At 33.5% G+C, this 15,044-nt stretch overlaps 1 pseudogene; it reads right to left on the bottom strand.

Annotated features, from left to right (window-relative positions):
* Positions 1-4,575: 4,575 nt before the first annotated feature.
* On the bottom strand, positions 4,576-11,248 carry LOC120179304 (annotated as a pseudogene).
* Positions 11,249-15,044: the final 3,796 nt, after the last annotated feature.

Genomic DNA, 15,044 nt, shown 5'->3' with positions numbered 1-15,044 from the left:
ATAGTTCACAAAATGCATCAGATAACAAAGAAAAATATGTTTCAAACTAATACCCTGAAGTTAGTATTTGTCTTTGTTTTGTCTATTGGTTGAAGTAATGCAATCCATTCAAGTTTCAATTTGCAGAAGAAGAAATAGTTTACTTTCGCAACACGAAACTTAAAATCGCAACGCGAAACCAAAATCGCAACGCGAAATGAAAATCGCAACGACAGAATCGCAATGCGAAATGAAAATCGCAACGAAAGAATCGCAACGCGAAATGAAAATCGCAATGCGATTTTGGTTTCGCGTTGCGATCTTGTCGTTGCGATTTTGGTTTCGCGTTGCGATTCTGTCGTTGCGATTTTCATTTCGCGTTGCGATTTTGGTTTCGCGTTGCGATTTTAAGTTTCGTGTTGCGAAAGTAACTATTTCTTCTTCTGCAAATTGAAACTTGAATGGATAAATTTACTTTCAACCAAAAGACAAAACAAAGACAAATACTATTTCACAGTGTTAAAGAATACACAGTTTAGCAGAATTGGCAGCAACCGAACAAATTTACTTTCAACCAAAAGACAAAACAAAGACAAATATATTTCACAGTGTTAAAGAATACACAGTTTAGCAGAATTGGCAGCAACCGAACAAATTTACTTTCAACCAAAAGACAAAACAAAGACAAATACTATTTCACAGTGTTAAAGAATACACAGTTTAGCAGAATTGGCAGCAACCGAACAAATTTACTTTCAACCAAAAGAAAACAAAGACAAATATATTTCACAGTGTTAAAGAATATACAGTTTAGCAGAATTGGCAGCAACCGAACAAATTTACTTTCAACCAAAAGACAAAACAAAGACAAATACTATTTCACAGTGTTAAAGAATACACAGTTTAGCAGAATTGGCAGCAACCGATAAATTTACTAAGCAATCTAAGTGAAATGGCTAATCTAAGTGAAATTACGAGTAAATTTATCATTAAGTTAAATATGGAAAATCTTAAACTTACCTCGTTGCGTAGAGTATGAACCTCATTCTGCAACGATACTATCATCTCACGTAGAGCGGCAACCTCACCACGTAAAGTTGACACCTCCACACGCCATGCACCATCGTTATCGCGTAGAGTACCGATCTCCTCACGCAAGGCATTGACCTCATCACGTAACTCCCTTGACTCATCCCGTTGAGGTGGAGGTGGAGAACAGGGAGATAGGAGTCGTGGCATCTTTGACGGTCGCCTATCATGAGGTGATGGTGGAGAAGAGGCTCGATGATGTGACGGGATAGGTGATGGCTCTCGTTCTAGAGATGTATAGTCGGGTCGATCGGGTGATGGCTCTAGGTGAGGTGATGGCTCTCGAATTGGAGGAAGTGGATGCTGCTCATCATCCGTGCCATCAAAAAAATTCTGACTAGCTTGCACCAATCAGTGGCAAGCTCTTCCTCCGTGGGTGTCAGTCTTTGTAATGGAATGTTGGCCTCCTAAAAATAAAAACTCAACAAAGTTAAACGTCTACTATTAATAACTTGTTTATATATTATATGAAAGTATTTGTGTTAACTTACATTATTTATTGTGGCATATGGTATTAAGTCTTCCCAATCCAACAGAGTTTTCCTCTTCCAGGAAATAGCCCTGGGAATATCATTTGACGTTTTTATTGCATATGTACGCATGCTGGGAAAGCCTCGAATATCCAAATCTACAAACAATATAATAACAAAATTAGTAATTGTTAAATAATTAATTATAATTTTAGAAACATTATATAGAAATTCTTACCTTAAAGGCCCAAACAAAGCCTGACAAAGTGTATTTGGACCCATCGCCCCGCAAACTTTTGCGGTCATCAAAGGCAGACGACAACTTAGTCCAGGTAGCTTTCCATATATACGAACCCCACGGAAACAGATTCCATGCATTCAGGTCCTCTACCAATATTATTAGCTCCCGATGAATAGGTTGTCTGGCCTCTCTGCCTAAAAGCCGGCATACACAAGTAGTAGAAGGCATACTCGGACAACATCGACGTCTTCCATCCGAGTGAAACCAGCTTTCTTATTAAATAATTTCTTCAGGTCGTCGACATGTAGGTTCGGCTTCTCCATTGACTCATCCGGAAAAACCCGGGATAACCATGATGGGGGGCGATATGACGAGTGTACCGGCCTACATCATCGTGTCCGAAGTAGACCAGTGATTAAGCAGAACTCCTTCCGCCCAAAGCAAGTATACACTGGTGGAAAATGAAACCATATCTCTTCCTCACCACGTTGTATACTGTCGGGTAGATTTGATGTCATGGTCTGAAGCCACAAATGGGTCAAATTAGCATCTCCACCCGGATGCTGTACTCTCAGCCATGGCCCGAAGCAGGTTTCCTCAAACAATTGTCTTTGAGCAGGTGAAAGCTTCTTTGCAATTGTAGTGGCCAGGCTGACTTTATTTCTCAAGGTCAATTGAGCCGAAAAAAATTTCTACAAAAACAATAAACATACCAAGTTAGATATACCAAAAACTACACTGTGAAGATATACCAAAAACAATAAACATAAAAGTAGTAGTTTATTCTTGAAACTAAAATTTGCAACACTGTTTTGTCTTTTGGTTGAAATGAAAATCGCAACGAGAGAATCGCAACGCGAGATGACAATCGCAACGAGAGAATCGCAACGCGAAATGAAAATCGCAACGAGAGAATCGCAACGCGAAATGAAAATCGCAATGCGATTTTGGTTTCGCGTTGCGATTCTCTCGTTGCGATTTTCATTTCGCGTTGCGATTCTCTCGTTGCGATTGTCATTCTCTCGTTGTGATTTTCATTTATCTCGTTGCGACTCTTCTGCAAATTGAAACTTGAATGGATTGCATTACTTCAACCAAAAGACAGAACAAAGACAAAGACAAATAACTTGAAAATCGCAACGAGAATAGCAACGCGAAATGAAAATCGCAACGACAGAATCGTAACGCGAAATGAAATCTAAGTGAAATGGTTAATCTATTATTGAAATGACCAGTAAACTTATCATCAGTTTCAATATGAAAAACCTACAATAATGCAAACATTTCAAAATAAAAATAATTAAAAAAACTAACCCTCGGAGGTTGATTTTCCATTTCTGAATATTGTGAGGGATTTCTGACCGTGAATGGTTGAGGGATTTCGCCGGAGATGGGGACGGAAATCTTCGGAGATGGGGACGGATTTCTTCGCCGTAGAGTGAGAGATGGAGATGGGACTGAGTTGTGATTTTAGGTTTTAGGTTATGAGTTGCGATTACGGGATTTTGTCTTAATATTCTTTTTGTAATTTGAAAATAAAATACGCGTAGCGATTATAATGGCGCTTTAAATATCGCGTTGCGATTTACGGATACGCGTTGCGATTTTATGTATTATCGTTGCGATTTACGGATACGCGTTGCGATATACGGATACGCATTGCGATTTACCCATACGCGTTGCGATTTACGGATACACGTTGCGATTTACGGATACGCGTTGCGATTTATGTGTTCGCGTTGCGATTTTCATATTCGCGTTGCGATTATGGAAAATCGCAATGCGAATTTGTACTATCGCATCGCGATTTTCAAGAATCGCGTTGCGATTTTGGAAACTGATTTGCGATTCTGGAAACTGATTTGCGATTCTGGGGATCGCGTTGCGATTTTTATTTCGCGTTGCGATTTTGTTGGTCATTTTGGCAAATCCAAAAAAGTTGGTTAAATCGTATATTATAACTTTTTTTGGTCACTGAGGCGATTTTCTCTAAAAAGAATAAGTACACATGGTATATGGGAAAGTCACGTATTTACATATGCATGTGTCTAGGTCAATCAATGACAATGCACGTATATTAATTTTATCTTCAATCACTCAATTAATATTAATTAAAAAAACTATATTTAAATACTTAAAGAAATAGTATATTTTGTTGTATAAGATCAAACATATTGATTTTAAACTATAAAAGAAATATATTTTGAGCTTAATCGCACGAAGTCTAAAACTTTGTCCGAATGGAGGGACAAATGTAAATTTTACTGTTCTTTCCCAAAAGAATATATATGTCACTAAAAATGTAAGTGATGTGAATAACTTTTAATAATTTATTATTTATAAACTAAATACTATATATGAGTAAAAGATAGTAAAAAAGTCAACCGAACAACAAAAGTTAAATATATTAACAAAACAAAAATAAAAAAGTTGTTTTAAAAGAAGAAAATATAAATGGGATGGAACAAAATGCATATCGAGTCTACATTTTACAATGATTTAATGCGGATTTCACAGCTCCGAAAAGGGTCAATTGTTATAAGAGGAAAACTCACACTGAACCTGAAACTTCTCCCATAGATCATGCAATTACTGTATTCAATAAGATTAACAAGTCGAACGGCGATATCTACAAAATGCAACCTTTTCCTTTTATCTCGGGATGGAAGTGGCTGGCAGAAGGATTGACATAGTTGTAGATAACCTTAAATCGTGAATAAAAAAAAAACTGTACAATGCTGATGAAAATGCTGGTAATTAAAAAGCTTTATGTGCAGGTTCTAAACATATCTGTCTTTAATGGTGGCCTCTTCTAAGGACGCCGAAAAATCCTCCCAAGATCTACGTCGTTCCTCGCCTTCATCTCCTACCTGTTTTACAGATTCATCCGGTGTTAAAATTGATATCGATGCTCATATTTCATCATTTGTATTCACAAACTGGAAGCTCGCTATCCAGATTGTGCTATCGAAAGGGAAAACAGAAGGGAGTGCATGAACTGTATTCACAAACCTCCTTGGCAATTTGCTGTAAAATCTCTATAATTTCAGCAAAATCGGGTCTTAGTGACGGATCTTGTTGCCAGCATCTCTCGAGCAGTTCGGTGAGCTTTGAGTTGGTGTGCTTTGGAATTGTAGGACGTAGACCCTAGAATCAATATGAATAAAAAAAGTCATCACTGTTGGTCTAAGCACTACAAAAATAAACCTCCATCGACTTTTTCATTTTTCATGACAAATTCTATAACCTGTTCTCTTTAGGATAAATGATAGAGACAGAAGACATACCTTTTGAACCACTCCAACAGCCGCTTGTAATGGGGTTAAGAACTCATATGGAATCTGAAAATGCAACAAAAGCAAGTAAGCACAGGAGCCAACCAACGAACCAAAACAAACCGGCAGGCATCTTCATGTAGAAGTATTCCGAACATATCAAAGAAAAGAGAAAATACCTTTCCAGTTAACAATTCCCATAGTACAATTCCAAAACTAAAAACATCAGCCTTGTGATCATATGGCTTGTGTTCAATAACCTTCAATATAAAAGCAAGATGAACAATCAATTAGAGAAGTAATGATAATCTCAACTCAAATGGATTAATGTTATTATCAATTACTTAAAGATGAAAATAAAACCAATAATGAATAAGGAGAGCTAACTGATCAAGTTACAAGCCTCTTTTCCTTTCTAGTCACAATAAAGAAACGCAAGTGAAAACAACAAGGCAAATAAACCAATTCCTCAACGTTCCTTTAAGAAAACATATTATTTGTCTTTTCAAAATATCTCACATCTAGGAGAAAAAATTATGAACTTAAAATTACCAACAAAATGTATCTAAATTCTTCGCATAGCGTTAAACTAGGGTTAAGAAAGCAAGTGAAGAAAAATTGAATCATGGACTCATGGTTCATCAATGACTTCAGTTCTCTGATTAACTTTTACTGGAAATTAACTGACTGGATCAGCAAGCTTCATTAAGCCAAACCACATTTCTAGAACATGATACACTGCTTATCATGTCGTATCCTTTTTTATAATTCGTGGGACACCCAAAGGTGAGTTAGGGATATTCATGAAACAGTTTCGAACAGCTTTGGAAATAAGACCTCACCTCAGGAGCCATCCATATATGTCCGGTTTCAGCTGTCATAACTCCAGATTGAGTTTTCACTCTAGCAACCCCAAAATCAGCAACCTTAACCACCTGTAATGCAAAGCCTTTCTTAGAATTTGACCACAATAAATTGTTCCCAAGCAAGATTTCAGAAATGGAGCAACTAGGGACAAGCTTAAGTCAATTCGATGTATAAACTTTAGCAATTTTAATCATCTTACTTCATTTTCATCCATTAGCAGATTGGCAGCCTTCAAATCCCTATGGATTATATTATTTTGGTGCAAGTAGTCCATTCCTTTAGAAACATCTATTGCAACTTTAAGCAAAGTAGGAAGCTTGAAAACACCCTTGTGTTTGTGAAGGTAGTCATATACACTTCCACCAGACATAAATTCTGCATAGAGAAAAGACGGAAAGAAAACATTAGCATTTTCTTTCAGTTATAAAGAAACCAAGTGAGAAAGATCAATAATCATAAATTTCACTTTCATCAAGTTAATAAAGACAACTTAAGAATCAGTACGGTACCTGTTATAATAAACAAGTTTGGCGGCTTGGTACATGCACCAAAATTTTACAACATTCTTATGTCGAACTTTCCTGCAAATTTGAAGGAAAATTGTTGATGAGCGGAATAGATTATTCCTGGAACTAAGAAGCATTCCATTTTTGATAAAATATAAAATCTGCAGATTTTGTGATGTTAGAATTAAAAGTTAGAAAACTGTTCAAGGACATTAAACCCAAACTGACTACTTGCTAATGCACATTAGCATATGAATGTCACTGATTTTCTTTCTCTGAAGTACATGAAGTATAAAAAATAGAAAAACACTGCAATTGGAGAAGCCCGACACTATCAGTTGATAAACGATATAGCATTAAACAGGAAACAAAGATACCCCACTTCTTATTTTAATATTCGTCAAATTGGGGAAAAGTTGGGGAAAACCCCAACTTTACATCTTTTTTCTTTGAGTAAGGTGGATGGGTGGGAGAACAAGTTAGAATCATTGAGACATTTCAGCGCAAACCTCATGATAAAAACTTCCTGCGCAAACTTTCTGCATATCAGTATTTATACGCTCAGGCTTGAGGACCTTAATAACCACTTCCTGACTACAGTAAGTACCTTTAAACCTGATACAGATAAAAGGGAAATAACAATTATATTAAAGCTTAAGAAAAACCTCCATAAGAAAGTAATTAATTCACTTACAGATCCCCATATGACCCAGATGCAACTTTATTCCCAAACTTCACGTGTCTAGGATCAATTTCCCAAACATCAGTCCCATCATTAGGAATTGCCACTTGATTCTGATCACCATTGATCCCCATTTTCCCATTGTCCTTCCTAGCAGAAAAGGAATGCAGCTTCAGCCAAGATTGCTTCTGCAGAAAACCCATTGAAAGAAAAGAAAACTGAATTTGAGTTGCTCATACTGTAAGCCAATCTTTAGCTAATAATTAAATTTCACAATAGAAAAGTTCATTTTTCTATAAACATTAAGCATTTCAGCATTTATGTTATACCAATCACTTATCGGCAGCGAGCATGGAATACATCCAAAGAGCTTATGCATTAGAGGACAAACATTAATCAATTAAGATTTGAGGTCCATTATCAAACTACTTAGAACTAGTTGACCATGGACCAGATATAAACCTCCAGTGAAGAGCAACAAAGGGTCTAATGATGCACGAAAATAAACAATTTAGAATGATATCTTAAACTTGGAAACGTTTCAAGTAATAGAAAGTCCTATTTACAGCTGAATAATTTTGCAGTGCTCGACTTCAAAAGCTATAGAAAGCAATCAAAATCAAATAGCTCAAACATTTTTATTAAATTGGACTCTCCAGACAGACACACAGAAAGAGAGAGAGAGAGAGAGAGAGAGAGAGAGAGAGAGAGAGACGGACAGAGAGATAGAAAACATCCAAAAAATCATAAGTGATTACCTCAACTTTTAAGACTTCCTTTTCTAAAGCATCTTTAAGCTGCTCTGTTTCCTGACAAATTCATATCACAAGTATGTCAAGCAAGTTCTAGAAATATTATAATTTTCTGATAGATACAAGTTTAAATTACAGTAAGCACTAATGCAGTTCACTGAATGAAAGTTTAGCATTAGTATCAAGAAAAAAATTGCCCTCTATGTTAACAATGAAAGTATTCACAAATTGAGGAAATTGGCAGCTTATAATATTTTTAAGCATTTGAAAAAAGTTATATTGACAGATAAACATAAAATACTAAGGAAAAAATTATCATGAGAGCTGTTATTTATAATTCTAGTCAAATGGTCATTGTACAAAGAAATTTTCCATAAGATGTTATAATGAAATGTACCTCATAAGGCCAACCATCTACACAAAAACATCTAATGAGTAACCATCAACAGTGGAAAATGCATGCGCTTCCTGGATGTTTAAGCCAATATCAGCAAGCAATGCAGTCAACTGCAAGTATTTCACAAGCAAGATCCAATGGAATGAGAAACAATATTGAATTGTAAATATCTGAAAAGATGTGTGTCTCATATAAAGGACCCTCCTGTGAAGAATTCAAGGTATATCACAAAAAATGACTAGCCTGAGAACAGCGTAAACTTTCAGGAACTTAGATGGAATCTAAGATGCTTCTTTATCTATAATTTATTCCAAAATAATTTAAGACCATCCAAGTTCTTAAAGAAACAACTTCAGAAGAACAAGATGAAATTTTTTTTTTTTTTGCATTTCTAATTTGACAAACAAAACTATATGTACCTGACTGAGAAGTTTTGGTTTGTCTTCTGCTGAAAATGTAATTTCATGCATGGGGCTGCATCAGCAACAATTAGAAAATAATGTAAATTTCACCATCTAACGGATAGAAAATATAAAGAATGGCACAAGTATAAGTCTTTGAACAAAAAAAAAGATGGAAAAAGTTGAATATGTTGATAGATGTCGTCGTCACTTGAACACGAAAAGACACCTAAACATGGCTCTAAGGTAAGAAGCTTGAACTTTTACAAGAGCTTGTCAATGGACTCCTGATTATTTAATCAAATAATATATAATATTAAAAACAATAAGAAAACTCAAAGTATCACAAACTTAACCAAAATCTTGGTAGGAACAGTCAACTCCTGACGAAGGAATTTTAAGACATGATAAATACCGTGAAAAATGTGAATTGCCATGTACAGAGCTATCTCCATCTTCATCTTGAGATTTATTTGATTCAAGTGCAAGGGATTCAAGATTGGGGGATGAGCCAAAGGCAGGAGGTGGATGTGCTGACAATCCAAAAGCCAGCTAAAATTGTCAGCATTGACACCAACAATAGTCAAGATGCAAAATGAACAACAAAAATACTGAAAGGGAAATATCAGAAGGTATCCGCCCCCACGCATGTTTTATTAAATTAATGCATGTACATCATGGATGGTAAAGTTTTTCAAAAGCAAACCTCTGTCTTATAGAGTGTTTGGAGAACATTGAGCAGATTCCCCACTCATGGGATTTGAAACAGCTGAATTCCCATCAGAAGCAGATGGACCTACAAAAGCAGGAAACCATCATGGTGCGTTTGACTATAAACAAAAGTTTACAACTAAGTACCAGAACATTTGAAAACAAATACAGAGCCAGGACCTATCAGTTATGACATTTAAATAACATATTCAGAACTTGTATGTTTAGATGAACCGCAAGAAGCACAGATGATATGCCCAGTGATGGGTAAAAACAATCTAAATAGAAGAAATTTCTGGAAAATTTATCCATTGGAGAGAGAGAGATGCATTTACAAAAATGTTGAACTGCCAAGGAGCTACACATGGTTCAAGTTTACAATGTGACATAAAGGAATGATAAAATGTCAACGAAATCGTTTAAATTGAACTGCTAATGGTGTTGATTATGCATTATATCAATAAAATGTTTTCCAATTAGTTCGCCTCATAACCTCATTAATTTCTGGCCCAAAAAGAAGCAGGACAGGACAGGACAATCGCGATAGCAAGTGCAATCCTCGACTAAATTGCATTTAGTGACAACAATAATTTAATGCTGTGCACTAAGTTTTGGAATGTTATAGAAGGGAGAATCTAAAATTGGGATAAACACCAAAATAAGTCTAAGCTTCACAAGAATCTCTCTTTCTCTCTACGATTACTTCTATCATGAAAAGAAGATACAGCACAAAGATTGATCTCCATGATGTGAAATGCAGCAATTTCACACAAAGAGACCGAATAAGCCAGATTCAGCCAACTAAGTTCGAGACAGAGATCAACTTGACTACGGTAACAACTACAGGCAAAAGAACATTTACACTAGCTATGGATATTGGGAAATCCAGTCAAACTTAATGTCTTAAACAGCTAGGTGCTTAGAACTGGAACCAGAAAACTTTCAATTTCCTAGGTCTGATGAGGCCAGGTACACCAAATCGCATGATTCATGACAGTAACCCATACAGATCCTATCATTCTAAAGATTTAACAAAGAAATATAAAAAATTAACTTGTACTAAAAGAGTAAAGCAAATCATAGAGCCTTGTTATGAAATTGAAACCTAAGAAAAAAAAAAGAACAAATCACTTGCACGAGACGAACTTCCATTGCCGGTCTGTTGGCAGATCATGAGCTAAATGCAGTAATCTTTTGTGCATAAACATCTTCTGCCCTTTCCACGTTCACATCCAACGCATAGCTGCAATGAGTAAACTTGAGCTTAATTAAACAATTATCGATCAGTTCAAACAAATGAAAAAAGATGAATCAAATCTGCCTCACTCTACTTGTTTCTGATCTTATAGGAAACAAGCCAATAATCAACAAGAACCATAAGAATCAAAATAAAAATAAAACTACACAAGAAATTTCATATTAAGCCTTACTGATATAGACAAAAAATTAAGACAAGCAGTTCCCAACTCAAAAAGTTAAATGCGAAGAACAAAATCCAAATAGATAAAAGGAAATATAAAGATGAACTCCTAGCTGAGATTCAGTATCACGATCTTTTTTTATATTTGCTAAATAAAATATCATATCAGATACAGAAATAAGGAAAATATATATGTAGAAATGTTACTAGTATGGTAGCTTATGCATGCAAAAAAATTGCAGAAGAAAAAGGCAAAATGTAATAAAAATACCGAGCAGGGAGTCGATTGAAGTGAGCCCAAAGCTCGTCATCGAAATCAGGCCGATTAGTCTCTGCATGTCGGATTCACGTAGCCGCCGGAGCACCTCATTGTAAACCTCGAGCTTTTGCCGCTGTTGTCGTCTCTGCAACGGTGACAAATCGTTCGCTTTGCTCACGCAACTCTCGTTATCCTCCATCACCGTTTAAAGAAAATAACAAAGCAAAGAAAGTGAAGGCAATAAATTACAAGGCAAAAGCAAAAAAGGAAGACAAGGAAAGGAAAGGCGTGAATGTGATGATGTTTCTGCATTTCGTTTACGTTGAGTTTATGTGGGAAAAAAACCGTAGATTTAACAAAACTGCTATTTATCTCTTATAAAAAAAATTTTCTTTCGTGAAACAAACGTGATGATCAAGATAATATAAGTAATTCTTACTTGTTTTATACTATTAAAAAATACGTTACTGATTTTGTTATATTTTTTTTAATTTTTTTTATAAAAAATTATTTAAAAAATTATTATTTTATTGATTTGTTATTATTGGTACTTTATCGATTTTATTAATATATTCGTTAAAGCGTTACTTAAAATATTATTATTTTTTATTTTTTTATTATTATTAGTATTTTTACCTGAAATATTAAAAAAATATTAATAATTTAAATAATTTTTATTAAAAATATTAAAAAATAATAAAAATCGGTAGCTCATCCGTATATTAAAATTCTCAAGATATGATAAGGCAGCGCCGACCGTTGATCTTGTTGAGGAAATTTTGAATGTGTTGCTGAAGGAGTGGACTTGTTAGAGGGATTTGGTTTGGTCAAACCTAGTGTGAGGTGTAAAGGATGAAGCAACATCAGACCTGATAAGGCTGCGCAACTCTGTATCATAAAATTATTAATTTTTCAGGTGAAATTAAATAATTAATCTGTGATTAGCCACATAATAAATATGCTTAACTAGTTAAATTAAATAATTAATTCCATGTATCCGTAATTGGAAAAGACACCAACCTCCACTTTCCCCAAAAAAATCTGGCCAAGGAAAAAGCGTATTCCTAGTACGCCCACTGATTTGGATAAGATCTTGATTTGGAAAAGACAATCGTATCCCCTTTAGCCTTTGGTGGACAGGTCATTCTGACATGCAAGTTATAGTGGACATATAATTAATATTTAAAATTTATATAACTAAATTATGCATTATATTATAAGAATAAAAAATAATTGATATATATTTTGTTATGTCTGCGAAGAATAATCGTTAAAAATTATCACTATTTTAAAATATTAACAATTAATTGACTTAGAAAGATAAAATATTAAATTTCTTAAGTAAAATCTATAAATAGAATAAATTAAATTAAAAATGTTACCATTAATTCTATACTCGATCCAAATTAAACACTAATAAATTGTACTTTGATAGTTATACAAAAGCATACTCTTTAAACAATATTTTCAAACATAATTCTTCATTTACTATAACTTTTCAAGAGCCCACACCTTTCAGAGTTAACCACAATACATTAATAAAACTTCTGATATTTACATGATTTATTAGAATAAAATTTAAAACCCTGACTATTATATCTATTTAATATGATAGTTTACAAATAATTATAATTATGTTATATCTGATATTTTTAATAAGTACTTTGAAAATTTAATTAATATATATTTTAGATATTTTAATTAATAATATGTTTTTGTTCCCTATAATTTTATAAACTTGTTTTCTCCTGAAATTTTAAAAGATTATCTTCTTAACACAAAATCATGCGTTCGTCCCTACAAATGACCAACGACACAAACTTATTTTTATCGATAATTTTAATTTAAAATAAGTTTAAATAACTCATATGAATGCTTAAATCTCAAGAAATATTAAGACACGATTTACTATGTTGGTTTTTAATTGAATCTCATGCCCACTTGTTGCCAGTGAAACGCCAAATGAACCAAAATGGTCCCGATTCCAGATTCCGATTATGAAAGATGCCATGCTTTTTTCATACACGGAAAGGGACGAAAACGTGAGCAAATAAGGATCTGGGCCATCGCAATCGCACTCACTGCTTGGAGCAGTAGTTAATTTGTATGGTCACTTAAGAATTAGGATAAAGTAGCTTACTTGTTTAACAAAAACAAACTCATCTCTTTCCCTTATACAGTAACATTTGATTGTGCAGCACTTTAGGGTTACATACTTGAGTTGGATTTGGACCGAAAGAGAGAGAGACCCCAACAACCGAGAACAATTACGAAGATGTTAATTTTTTTATAGTTGGGAGTAATTATAACATAATATTTGTTCATAATTTTTAAAATTATTGATAACACATATATATCTTGTAAAAAAAATTGTTCAAACTCGGTACCTCAAGGGAGAATAATACTCTCTTTAACCACAAAAATTACTCAGTGTGTTCGAATATATTAATTTTTTTAGGTAAATATGTTAGATGCTATTGAATTATATTTGTTATTATATATTTTGAAAATTTATAAATAATTATTAATTATATCAAATTGTTATAAAAAATTATAATGATACTATAATAATAATAAAGTTTGTGAAATTCAGAGATCAATTATAATATTTCTAAATTTAATTGCCAATTTTTAATAATTATTTAATATTTTAGTAATTTTTTTATACTTTACCTATTTTTTATGTCGAATGCTTTTTATAAGGGAATAACAAATATATTAAAAAGTTAAGAAGATGTTTAAATACAATTTAAAGATTTAGAAGAATTATAAGTATCGTCTTGATTGATCGCATGGTTTTCAATGGTATAAGGAAATATTATTCTTCTAGGAGTTTTTTTGGGTTCAAGTAGATGTATCTGTAGGGAGTGTGCATTATTAATAGGTTAAGATATTAATAGGTTAAGAATTGTCGCTACTAAAAATAATAAATAAATATTATTGTTATCATTTTAGATTATAATTTTTATTTTTTTTTGGTAAAAGATAAACTTATTAATGGAAACAAATAAGATATAATTCTTTTTTGAATAGACTTTTACAAAAATGAGATAAAGTTTTTCTTATGAACAAACTATGTTATTCACATTCGGGTAAAAAAAACATCCCTTTTAACTATTAAAATTACTACTATAAGGGTGACGTGTCATGCAATAAGGGTGGATATCATCAAAGCTAATCCAACCCGGCTCCCGTGGAAATCAAAGTGGCCATCTTTCGTTGTTTATTTAAGAATCAATTGGCCACGTGTTTTTAACGTACTTCATCGGATTCGTTTGTTTCATATTCATGGAGTCATTGCACCACTGCCATGTAATTATAGCTTCTACCCATCTTTCAATATTTGATTATTGAAAATGGAAGAGTATTTTGAAAGGGGAAAGAAGAAGAAGAAGAAAGAAGCAAGTCTTTTCTATAACAAAAACATTATACATGTAAGATATGGAATCATAAAAACAATGACCACATAAAGAGACGATAAAGAAGGCTATAAATAAAAGAAAAATGATACTAAGAATCACATCACTGTAATTGAAAATTGTTACAGTAAAATTAATTATTGTTATTTAAAAAATATATTTTTAAGCATTTTTAATAATCAGTTTATGAATTTCGTTATGATTTATTAAATGTTAGTCCTAAAGTATTACAAATTAGGGTAAAATACATAAATGGTCCATCACTATAAGGAACTATTTTATTGAGTCATTCAACTATTAAAAGTTACAAAATTATCGGTTGACTATTCATATGTTCCAAATTAGATTTTTCGTTAAAAATTAACGGTCTTCTGAGCTCACGTATCATGTGGATTCGGATATGATAAAATCATATTTTGAATATGTCTACCAGTATTGTCGTTGCTTCAAGCACTGGCTTGATGACATAATATTTCAAGAGGAATCAGATTTTTCATATCTCTGTGAGCAAGTTAACGTCCAGCTCAGACAACCGCCAAATCTTTTAACGGAGAAGACGAGTTTGGAATATGAATA

Source organism: Hibiscus syriacus, unplaced genomic scaffold, assembly GCF_006381635.1.
Source record: "Hibiscus syriacus cultivar Baekdansim isolate YM2019G1 unplaced genomic scaffold, ASM638163v2 tig00112411_pilon, whole genome shotgun sequence".
In the NCBI taxonomy this organism is placed as follows: domain Eukaryota; kingdom Viridiplantae; phylum Streptophyta; class Magnoliopsida; order Malvales; family Malvaceae; genus Hibiscus; species Hibiscus syriacus.
The sequence above is the reverse complement of the archived record's forward strand: the minus strand, read 5'-3'. Positions and strand labels throughout refer to the sequence as shown.